General features: G+C 36.3%; 1 long non-coding RNA gene across 1 annotated transcript; it reads right to left on the minus strand.

Annotated features, from left to right (window-relative positions):
- Positions 1-3,789: 3,789 nt before the first annotated feature.
- LOC109022981 lies at positions 3,790-11,591 on the minus strand. The gene is made up of 3 exons (XR_004496030.1): positions 11,445-11,591; positions 10,998-11,094; positions 3,790-5,168 (listed from the first exon to the last, which is right to left on the minus strand). It is a non-coding gene; the product is annotated as an uncharacterized LOC109022981 (long non-coding RNA).
- Positions 11,592-11,850: the final 259 nt, after the last annotated feature.

Genomic DNA, 11,850 nt, shown 5'->3' on the forward strand with positions numbered 1-11,850 from the left:
TAATGACACTATTAGGGATAGTAAAATCATAGCAAATTCTTAGGAACATCAAAAAAAATCTCATGGGATTCAGGACCTTGGCAATAAATAATAACAAGAATAATAACAAGAATAACAATAACAATTTACTTTTTATAAATCTAGACTGATGCCAATGGTAAAATAAATCTCTGTTTAAACATATGGTCCCTGAGCTGACCACTGTCACCAAAGTATGAGGTCTTGGGGTTACGATGGAAAAATCTACAAAAAAATCAACTTGACATACTCTGGCAATCAAAAAGGCAAATGAATCATTAGGAATTAGAATGAAAAACATGTATATTACTGTGTCACTCAGTAAACGTATATCTGATTCACAAATTGAATGGTAAAAGGTCCCTCCTTCTTGTCCTTGCTTCTCATGGAGGAGATCATTTAATTGGGAAGTGTTCAGAACAGGGTGAGAACAGCCAGGAATATGGATCACTAAGGAAGTAATCCATTTTCTTTAATTCAGAAAATAAAATAACCTAAACCCATGATAAAATCATGTTTGGGAAGAGAAAAGTTGGCAGGAGTGTCCAATTTGCTGTCACTTGAAGAGCAGTTACCAGGAGTTAAAAAGAGAAAGATTCAGAGCGAAGAAGACATTATTTCTAAAAGCAATGTAGCAAAATGTGGGATGCCTTGTAGCAAAATGATATAAATACAAGGAAGGTATTAAATATTCAGGAATCACAACTGACTGAAGAACTCTCAGATAACTGGATGAAAGTGAAGCACCCATTTCTTACCTTTGGGAAAAGGTTTCTTCCATTTACAAGAATACAAAACAATAAAGTTTTTTAAAAAAACTCATTTGAGAGTATTTTTCCTGTTTCTTTCCATAATTCTGTATTTTTTCTCTTCTTCCTTCAAATTTCATGAAGACACATATAATATTGTATATTTTTATTATTCCTTTGCCTATCAGCAATTGTTCTGATCTTAAGAATGTTCCACAGTAGAAAACAGGAAAAAACAGTATAGACATTTGAAAATAAATAATTCCATGCTTTTAATTTTTTATATTTGTTGTCAAAATATGATAATAATGAAGTAGAAATAAAAATGTGGATTTATGGCAGTACAGTTTTCCACAGAACATAAGATTAGAAATTCTAAACAAAGTAAGAACATGTTAATTTCTAGTTTCAAAAAAAAAATGTTCAAGTTCAGTAAAAGTAATTTTTTCTCATAGAAGTTTTTTTCTAAATTGACATTGGCTTATTAGCAGGATATGTTTGTATTTGTTGTTTTAATAGTTGAATCAAAATCTTAGAAAACTGAGCATTTTTCCATTTTTCTCTCAGGTGTTTACTGTATACATACATATAAAAGTTTATACATTTTTACTTATTTTACATGGTTTTTAAACACTGAGATAATTGTATCTAGTATTCTTTTTAAAGTTTTAATAACCTTTATACACGCATTCAGTGAATAGACATATTTTGAAAATATCATAAAGACTGACAATGAAATTTAAGAGAGTTCTGGTTTTGATTCATAATTTGTGAAAAAAAAAATTAAAAAAACAATTCTGCAGTTATTTTAAACTGATATCATGCACAAATACCTGTGAGGGTTTACTGGACCATGGGGATATGAGGAGGGGACAGCGAGGGGAATAGTTTGATACATGAATTGCTTTCCAAGGACTATGATCAAAATGTAAGCAGACTACAAAGGCAAAACCTTAACTCGTTCCTATCTTTTGCATTATGTAGCTGCACTTGTTCCTTTGATCATCAGCTCTGCTGATCTCAGGCTAAACTAAAACTGCCTGGCTTTCATCCAGGTATTTATTTCTCCTAAGAAATTAATAGTGTAAGTAGACACTGGTAAACAGTGTTTTATTCAAAAAGAGGATGATCTGTTTAGCTAAGTGTGTTAGCACTTCAGACCTGGCTGTCTCACATAATCATCAGAGAGTTTAATGCCATGCTACATAATCTGACAAACTACTAGAACTGCTCTCCATGGTGAAGGGCACCTGTACATTGCCACTTTCAGAGCATTCTCAAAGAGTGGACCTTCTGCAAGGATGCAACCATGACTCACTGATTTTTTATCTGGCACTTCTTGGTGGACATTTGTGTTGATGTATGTGATCTATGAGTTGTGTTGAGACTGAGTATTTGACAGAATATTCATAACAACCATTTTTCTGTAGATAAGGGTTTGTAAAAAGTCACCCACACCCCAAGATCTTGTTTCAGTACTCTGGATTATCTAATCTTCCTAGATTCTATCTCCATTAAAATAAAACTGAGCTTTCTTTCCTTAATAAATTAATTTCTTCTCTAATTATAGTGAACATTTAAAGGAATAAATCTTAGCTCAAAGTGGTAGTCACACAGAACAAAGGTATGACATACAAGTGCATCAAACTGCCATTTGATTTCTTTTTTAAATAATTGTGAATATTTTCCTTACAACTTCATTTAATGCCAATATGGATGATTTCCATCAATAAAGAAGAGAATAGTTTGTCCGAACAATGAGGATGGAGGAAGCATTTGGGAGTTTGTGTGCAAAAAACACTTAACCAAGCTTTTACAAACCTGATTTTGCAATGACTGTAGTTAAGCTCTAGGACTCCTAAGAAAGAGATCAATCAGACTAAAGTGGGACTGTATTTTTAAATTAAATGTATGAACTGAGGTGAAATTATTTGTAATTAGGACTAACTTTGGTCGAAGTCTGACTCCAAAACCATCTAATGTGTGTTTGAAAACTGCATTGTAAAACCCAATGCATATCAAGGTGTCCACTGAGTCTTGGCCAAAGACTTAAAAATGTGTTCTAGAGGTAAGTACAAATATTCCCAGGACAAAGATCTTTTACAAAACCAGAACTCAGCTTGAGGCCAGTTGTTTTTTTCTCTAAAGATAATTGCTGAGAGGTGTTAGGATGTTCTGATATCTCTGACTGGGCTTCTTTGAAATCAAATATTATTTGAGCAATTTTCCCCCTGTATCAGAGTTTTCAAAAATACATCATGTTTTCTTCATTTGATATCACCATGAGTTATTTGAGATAACAGCACGGTGAAATATGAAAAGGTGACAAAAAATTCCTGTGCAAGGTGTCAGTAATATAAATTAGACCTATTTGTACAACTTACTGAAGCCTATTAAATGACACACTTCTATTCTAAAGTGTAAGTAAATTCTAACGAGCTGCTACAAGGAATATGCACAGTAGAAATGCTTGCTTTACACAGAAATGTTGTAATGACCAAAACTGAGCTACAGTCAAATCTCACACCATGCTGCAGAAAACCCTGTGGGAAAAGCTGAGCTCTTCAGTATGACTCAAACACTGATACCTGCAGGAAGGCCAAGTTAAAAAGCGAGTCAAATGTAAAAAGACATGGACAGAGACTGGTGTTCTACCATGTTTCTTTTAGGTCAAACCCAGGGCCTTACACTGCACTTTGCATCAGGGCACAAATGAGCTGATAGTGAAACTGGTCTCTCAAACCACATTTGATACAAGATTCAAAACCATCACACAAAATCCTGCTGAGATTGCATCTCAGTGTGACAATGGGATAGATTACTGTATCAGGGTCTGTATCTGAAAGAGTCACAATCTTCTCAGAAAACACAAAGGTCCAAAAGAAACCTTTGTAAATCAAATCAGTCCACTTATCTGACATGTGAAGGAATGGGCCTTTTTTTACATGAAAAAACACACTCAAATTTAGTAGGAAATGTATTTATTTTAATAATGCTATATGCAAATTTTCCTCAGCATATACTATGAAAGTAATGAGGTTGTAATTACAGGTTAGCTATCATAAATCTCTGCTATTAAATCAATTTAATACTTTTGTGTAGATCACAAACCAGCAAGTAGTAGAACATTGTTAAAACATTACAGTTCTCCTAAAGAGTAAATACTGTGCAAAGGGTACAGTAGCCTTTATTCCAGCAGCCTGATTATTAGCAGCTGTGATGTGGAGCAAATCACCAGCAGGAATGAACACTTGGAACAGAACAAACTATTATTTTATCAGTCATTTCTTTTAAAAACACTGAATAGTGTACTAGAATCACATTTTATATATGTGTGTACTGACTAAATTCCTATTTAAAATATTGTGGTTTAGTTTGACCCTAGTATTTGATGGCAACACACAGCTGAGTTACTTATAAAAATAAAATACTAGAAAATGGCACAAGAGGAAAATCTCTTTCAGATTTATATGACTATTTTATTTAGTACTTTTAAAGGAAGTCAGCTGAATTATACTATAACACATATTCAAGAAAAACACCAAAAAAAAAATTAAAGAAAATCAAGAAGATTAAGTTGAAAGTCATACATTAACTGTGAAAGAATCTAAGCCTGATAGTGAATATTAAAAATTTCTCTCACAAACCAAATATTTTGTGTGTGAGAACTAAAAACAAAGGCAAAGGTCAGGAAATGGGACATTTCTTGCTTTGGTTTGCAAACAGCAGGTTGTCTATAAAAACTTGGCAGGCATCAGAGGCTCTTCATACCAAAACTTAATGCTGAAAGTAATGGCAGCAAACGCTAAGCATATTTCTCTTTGAAAGTATATATTTGGATTTTCATTATAATTTAGTACCATAACCTTTAATCTTCCATCAGTTTCAAACTTCTAACAAGATTTTAAAATTATTTTCACAACTAGAAGTTTTAAAAGTTTTGTGACAAAACTGCAAGCACATGTATAAGACCAAAAGGTCATATAAAATTAGGAGTTGTATTTACACATATTTTTTATTTGTTGTCTTTAGACACTGGGAATGGTTACATTAGGGCAGATGATCACCAGCATTTTAGGACAGATAAAATTCAAATTGCCAGAGGCAAGATAGAATCGAATATCCTTACAAACCCCCTACATGTAGGCACATCAGTGATGTCCTCTAGACTCAGTTTCAGTATGTTGCCTTTAGGAATCTGCAGAACTAGTTCTCTGACTCCTTCAGCAGGCTTTTCTTGGGCCTTTTGTAAGGCCTTGCTCTTTGTGTTCTCCCTGCTCTTCCTTCCCAGTGGTGGGAATGTTCCTTGCTGTCCTTCAGATGCTCAGCTGCTCAGACAGCAAGGTTGTCCTACTCGTAGCTCTCCAGGAAAGGGGCAGCTCCCAGCCCCAGTCAGTTCCTCTTGAAGGAAATGTGCAACAGTAAGATCCACAAATAAAGAAAATACTGTCAGTCATGGTGAGCCATAAAAAAACCCCAACAAACAAACAAACAAACAAAAAACCCACCACCACCAAAAAAAAAAAACAACAACCAAACCCCACGCTTTTCTGGTAGGATCCATTTGCAGTAAAATAGCAAATTACATAAAATTTCCCAAGGGGTAAAAAAAATAGTTACTTAATTTAGCTTCCAGTGTTTTGTCTGAAATTGATATCATCCTGTTGCTTTGCCAAAGAACAAAGCTGTCCCATCTTAAGTACAGCAAACCAGTTCTCAGCTAAAACAAAGCACTAAGTAACAGTGATAAATGTATACATACACATCCAAAAAAGAGGTGTGAGTGAGATATCATGCTTGTTCTGAAAAGAAAGGCATAAACACCCATGATTTTCTGCCTTTTAATTTTAAAACATATGGTTCCTCTTAATCAGACAGAACATCAGACTTTCATGTAAAAGCCATAAAAGATGAAATGTTAACCTAGAATTTCAATGCAGTCTTAGAATTAAGAACAAATATTTTTAAGACAAAGTAGATTTTTAAATGCCTCAGAATTAGTATTAGCTTACACTAAAGACAGTCAAGCTGAAATAACTAGACATGACAGTAATCTAAATTATTCTGATGGCCTTTTATGATGGAGTAACTGCAGCGGTCAATAAGTGAAGACCACCTATAGTTCTGTTAGAGCTTCAACATGGTCCCATATGACATCCTTCTCTCCAAATTGGAGAGACATGGATTTGAAATGTAGGCTATTCAGTGTATAAGAAATTGGCTGGCTGGACACACTCAGAGAGTTGTGGTCAATGGCTTTATTTCTGGGGGGAAGCCAGTGTCCCTCACTCATCTGAGTAACATGAAAGTTCTTGGGACCGGTACATTTTGGTACCTTTATCAAAGACACATAGAGTGAGATCAAGAGCACCCTCAGCAAGTGTAGATATGACACAAAGCTGACTGGAAGTAGACAACAGAGCAAGGGATGCCATCCAGAAGGACCTGGCAGCACCTGGGTTGGGGCAACCCCAGACAAGAGCACAGACCGGGAGAACTCATGGAACAAAGTCCTGCAGAGGAGAACTAGGGGTTGTAGTGGATGGAAAGCTGGGCATGAGACAGAAACATGTGCCCACAGCCTAGACCTGGGCAGCACCAAAAGAGGAGTAACCAGCAGGTCAAGGGAGGTGATTCTTCCCCTATAATCTACCTTCATGAGAACCCACCTGCAGCACTGCACCCAGGTCTAGAGTTCTCAGCACAAGAACGAAACGGATCTGTTTCCTGAGTCCAGAGAAGGGCCTTGAAGATGAGAGGAATGGAGCTGAAAGATTTAGGACCATTCTCCTCTGGAGAAGAGAAGGCTTCAGGAAGACCTTATAGCAACTTTCCTGTACCTAAAGGGAACCTACAAGAAAGCAGGACAGGAACTTTTTACAAAGGGACATAATGATAGAACAAAGGGGAATGACCTTAAGCTGTAGGAGGGAGTATAGATTTAGATTAGATGATAGGAGAAAATTCTTTACTCAGAGAGTAGTGAAGCTCTGGAACAGGTTGTTACATCCATGGAAGTATTTGAGGCCAGGTTGAGGCCAGGTTGGATGGGGCTTTGAGCAACCTGGTCTAGTGGAAGCTGTCCCTGCCCATGGCAGGGTGGTTGAAACTAGATGATCTTTAAGGTCCCTTCCAGCCCAATTAAAAGATTGATGCTATGATTCTGATTCTAGAACTATTCTTTGCATCAAGCACAGGTGACTGTAAATTTGTATTAAACTCCATTTAAATACCATCAAACTAAGAGGAATGATGTAGTACACAATTAATAGATTTGTTTAAATTGTAACAGTAAGTTTAGTTTCCCTACTGTGAGATAAGGCAACATGGACTTTTTTGGATGTTGCATAGAAATTTTGCAGCCTGTGTAATTTTCATGGAAAGGTTTTACTTTAGATAAAGTTCACTTTGTATGTTCATAGGTATTAAGGAATTCTCAGAAATTTATTTGTATATATCTCAAATTATTTATCTGCTATTCATACCTTGCTGCTGTACTACTCGATTGCATAATTATGAATGAGGATTTTTATTGTTTAATATATAGAAATCAGAAGTGAAAAATTAATAGGAGGTAATTAATTTGCTCCTCTCTATTAAAAAAAAAAAATAAAATACAGCTGGAGCCCCAGTATTCTAATTCCAAAGTAAGCAAACTCTCATCTGTTGAAAATTTACTCGAAGCAGCTTACCAATTAGTCTACTCTTTTCCCGAAATTAAAATAAATGTAGCAACTGGATTTATATCTCCATGCCTAATGTAGACTTTATGGCATTCAATCAGAGAATATTTTGACATGGTTACTATGTTTTCCACTAATCAAAACAAGAATGCCTTCTCTTCAGACATATCTTCTATATCCTTATAGAGATATAGATATCTCTATAAGCTTGTCCAACAGCTTCGTATCACAAGGTACTAGCCTCTTGTAAACTTAGATGCCTAAAGTTAGGCTCCTAAATTCATAGTAAGGAACCTACTTTGTGGCTGCAATCAAACTGCAATCAATGCAATATCACCTTCTTACAAATATTTTTATTTTATCCATGTGCTTGTATATGGATTTAGAATTATTTTTTTTAGGAGACATGGTTCGGTCACTTTGGATTATTATTTTGTTTGATCCTTCTTAATCATAAGAACATGATTTCTGCAATATGGAACAGTTTGGTCAACATACTTTAAACTTCCTCCAGTAGATTCAGATTACAGTTTCAAATTATTCTTTGAACGCTTGAACATCTGCAAGAAATACTTAAAAATTGCAAGAGAAAATGGAAAAGATGTCTTTTGATTTTTTTTCTTTTCTTTGGTTATAAAAGACAAGCTTATTGTCTAAAATCAGAATGCTGTGGAAAGCAGCTATCTTCTTCCTCAACATGGTTGTGATATGGAGTTGTGTGCTCAAATACTGTACTTGTGTATTCTTAGTTGCTACATCTCCTGTACAAACATTTCACATGGGAAAAAACTCTGATAACACTATTTCATGTCTTTTAAATGGCCAAGTTGGCATTTTTTTATGAAAGAAAGATGCAGAAGAAGTGTCTCTGGTTTGTAATTATCATTCTTAATTTGGGGTTTCCTTTCTTCATGTGGCTTACAGCTCTGAGACTTCTATCAGTGTTTTGTAATCCAAGAAAAATGTTGCTTCAAAAAGACCCTGGAACTCCTGTTGGGTTATTATAATTACTTATTCCAAATCTTCAATTAGATTCTTCATAACATGATGTTGTCTTGTTTATTATTTAAAACGAAAGAGACCAAGCCAAATGCTTTGAGTTTATTTGTCATTAAGGCATTCTTGAATATTTTGTTGGTAAGGCAATGCATGTAAAGAGTTATTATATCAGATGTTCTTTAGTGTAGCCATAGTCCAAACTCCGCAGAACTTCAAGTAGTTCATGAAAGTTGTGCCAAAGTGGAAATAAAAAACCTCAAATATTTAAGAATACAAACCACAACCAACTGATCCATTTCTTCCTCTAGATTCATTGATCAAAATCTATTAGATACACAGATGTGAAGCTGAATTAATTCAGTGATGAATCTGGCATTGTGCTAATAAATATATTATGAAAAACTTGCAACACAGAGATTAATACAACACAGGCTTAGCTGCAGAGTCTTTGGTCTTAAGGTATACATATGTAACTGAGCTCCTAATTTTAGGAAGAAAGCCAAACTATATGTCACTCTGCTGTTATATCAGGACATGATTTAACCTACCTTTTTGTAAAGCTTTTATGCTCAGTACTTAAATATTTTCTTTGGGAGAATATTTCTGAGAGGCTGTTTCCACCATTCCCTCCAGAACTGAAGCTTCCTTTAATTTTACTTAAGTGTGTTTTGAGTGTAATTTCTTGCTTAAGCAGTGCTTTGAGTGTTGTGGTGTAATTTCATTCACCTCTTTCCTAAGGGTCATGATGAGAGGCTTCTTTCTCTATTTTTCAACCTCAACTTCCTCCCCCTTGTGTTCATTGTCCATTTATACCACCCACATCCATCTCTTTGAACTAATTCTCCCCTTCTTTCCTTCCTCTTCCTTCTGCCTTTATTTTTCTATTTAGACCATATGCCATTCAGACCCTCCCTGAAAGTCTCTTACTTTGTTTTCGTAAATCACTGGGTACTAAATGGACTGTTATTCTCTATTTTTCTTGATGTATTTAATAGAGAAAATGTTATTTTATTCTGAGGAGTCATGTAAAACAAATGCAACCTCAGCCTAAATATCAGGACTCACTTTTGGGCAGCAGCAGGGCTGCACACCAAACAGAAGCCACCAGGTAGAGCATACAAGAATGCTGATATGCACATCGTTGCACACTGGTGGCTCACATCAGCCAAAGACTTCAGATCTTCTTAACAAACAAATGTGCTACTTCCAAGACAAACAAGAAAAAATCAGACTAATCATAAATTTGAGGAAAACCAAGATAATCTGTCAATCAACATGGAGAAGAATACAATGTCCCTTCCATTAAACACAGTGAGACTGAGCTGTTTGTTGCATGTGGGCTCACCCACATTCAAATTATGTTGAATGGCTGTGTCGATGTTCATGGAGAGGTAGTTTCCTGCATTCATAGAATTAGGGGAATTTTCTGCTGGGTTTGCTAAGTGAATGTGGAATCAGTGTCAGAACAGACTAGAAATACAGACTAGAATTGTAAAAGGCTGTTGTGCTAAACAGAGGCAAGATTTTGATATAGTACATAAAGCACATCTGCCAGCTGGAGAAGTTCCACCAGAGGCACCTATGTGTCTTACTCTGAGTCAGATGCTACACTAAACTGACCAGTGATAAATTCCTGCAGCATATCCACATGGAAAGCCCAGGTGTAATGGGCTGGACATATGGCTTGAATCAATGATGTACATATGTTCAAGCGCCTCCTATGAAGGGAACTGGAGTGTGGAAAGAGGAAGCAATGGTGATCCAAGAAAGCACTTCTAGGACACCCTAAAGGCAGGATTGATTGAGTGCAACCTTCTGGCAAAATCTTTTGAGTTCTTTGCCAGAAAGATGCAGCAACGGATCATCAAGGTGAGGGAAGGCATAGGCCTCTTTGAACAAAAGCAGATGCTGTTGGGCAGGATAAGCATGTGGGGGGGTGGAAAAAAAAGCAGATTTTGTCAGCAACAGCATCAGTAATAGATCATTCCATGCAGATAGTGAGTGGCATGGTGACAAGTATGGTAAAAAGTAGTTATCCTTCACAGGCCTCTACAAGCTTTAGTTGCACCCACTGAGTTTGACTCACCCATCAACTGAACAGGACTGCCTTCCTTCACTTGGAGGTACAAACTATGAGTGATTCGAGCTTCACACACATAAAAAACGTCTGGGATGAGATACTTTGGTGTGGTTTTTTTCCTTTCACTTTGATACAGAAGCCATATTCAAAGGAATATTAAAACAAAGTGAACTCAGAAAAGCAAAATTTTATTCTAATAAATTAATCATGAAAATGTAAACATTTTATCTGTATAACTCCTATTCTTTTTCTTTAATTTTGCTAACCTTGTCAAGGCCTCTGATCTCTCTCTGTTTTTCTGATAGTCTTTTAATTGTTAAGTCTGACATCTCTCAGGTCTTATGCAGCCTGAGTATATCAACTAGTTGCTGATTTTAATGACATTCTTATCTTTGCTCCTGTAAACTTTATTCTAGGAGGAAATCTTTCCAGAAGCCATGCAACAAATGAGAATGGAAGCTGACCTACCTCAGAGACTGCTGCAGCTCAGGACAGAAGTAGCCTGGAGAGGTTACACACCTTGGTCTGTGCTTCCATCTTTTGAGGGCGTGACTAGAACCCAGCTCTGTAAAACAACATACATGCCTTCAGTGCTTCCCTGCAGATCTAGGAAACTGCACTTAAGCCCTCCAGCTTTTAGCTAAGGCTCTAGAGACAGTTTGTCCCACTACTGACTATACTGACTATTAGAAGGAGCTCGGTGTGATTATCTCAAACTTTAATGTCTGCCAGTCAGATATCAAATGTAGAACAAAAATCTATGGGGATCTGAAATTTCTGAAATAGAGCTTTCTAGGCTTCCACAGTCCTGCTGTGCACACCAAAAGCTGTCTCCTCCTTGGCAAGACACAATGCTTAGTCAGAGGTCATAAATTTAGCAAAGAGTTTTCAGGAAGTTTCACAGGTACCACTTACCTTCTCAATGTGCATTTTGTAAAACAAGGAGTGGCATCTCCATCTGTTTTTGGATGGAATGTCTCAGTTGATAATGACAACTTGTGCTCTGCGTTACAGATCCTTATTTGCTGTTGACTGTCACAGACCTGACAGAGTGCTCAGCAGAGCACGTACCTGCAAAAGATAAAAGCTTCTTTTCTCTTTTACGTGTTCCAGGACAGTTTTTTTTTATCTGCTCAATGGCTGTGGTTAGAGTCAGGCTACGGAGACTAACTATCCCACTCACAGCATACAAAAAATTCAGCACCTGACTAAAGGTTGTTAAACTTCCTTCAATCCCTTCAGGGATCCAGCAGCAGAACTAGCTTTTTTTTTTATTTTTCTTTCAGTCATTACCGTCCATGTTACTTGAGAAGTTATCTTC

This window comes from Parus major, chromosome 2 (assembly GCF_001522545.3).
Source record: "Parus major isolate Abel chromosome 2, Parus_major1.1, whole genome shotgun sequence".
Classification (NCBI taxonomy): Eukaryota; Metazoa; Chordata; class Aves; order Passeriformes; family Paridae; genus Parus; species Parus major.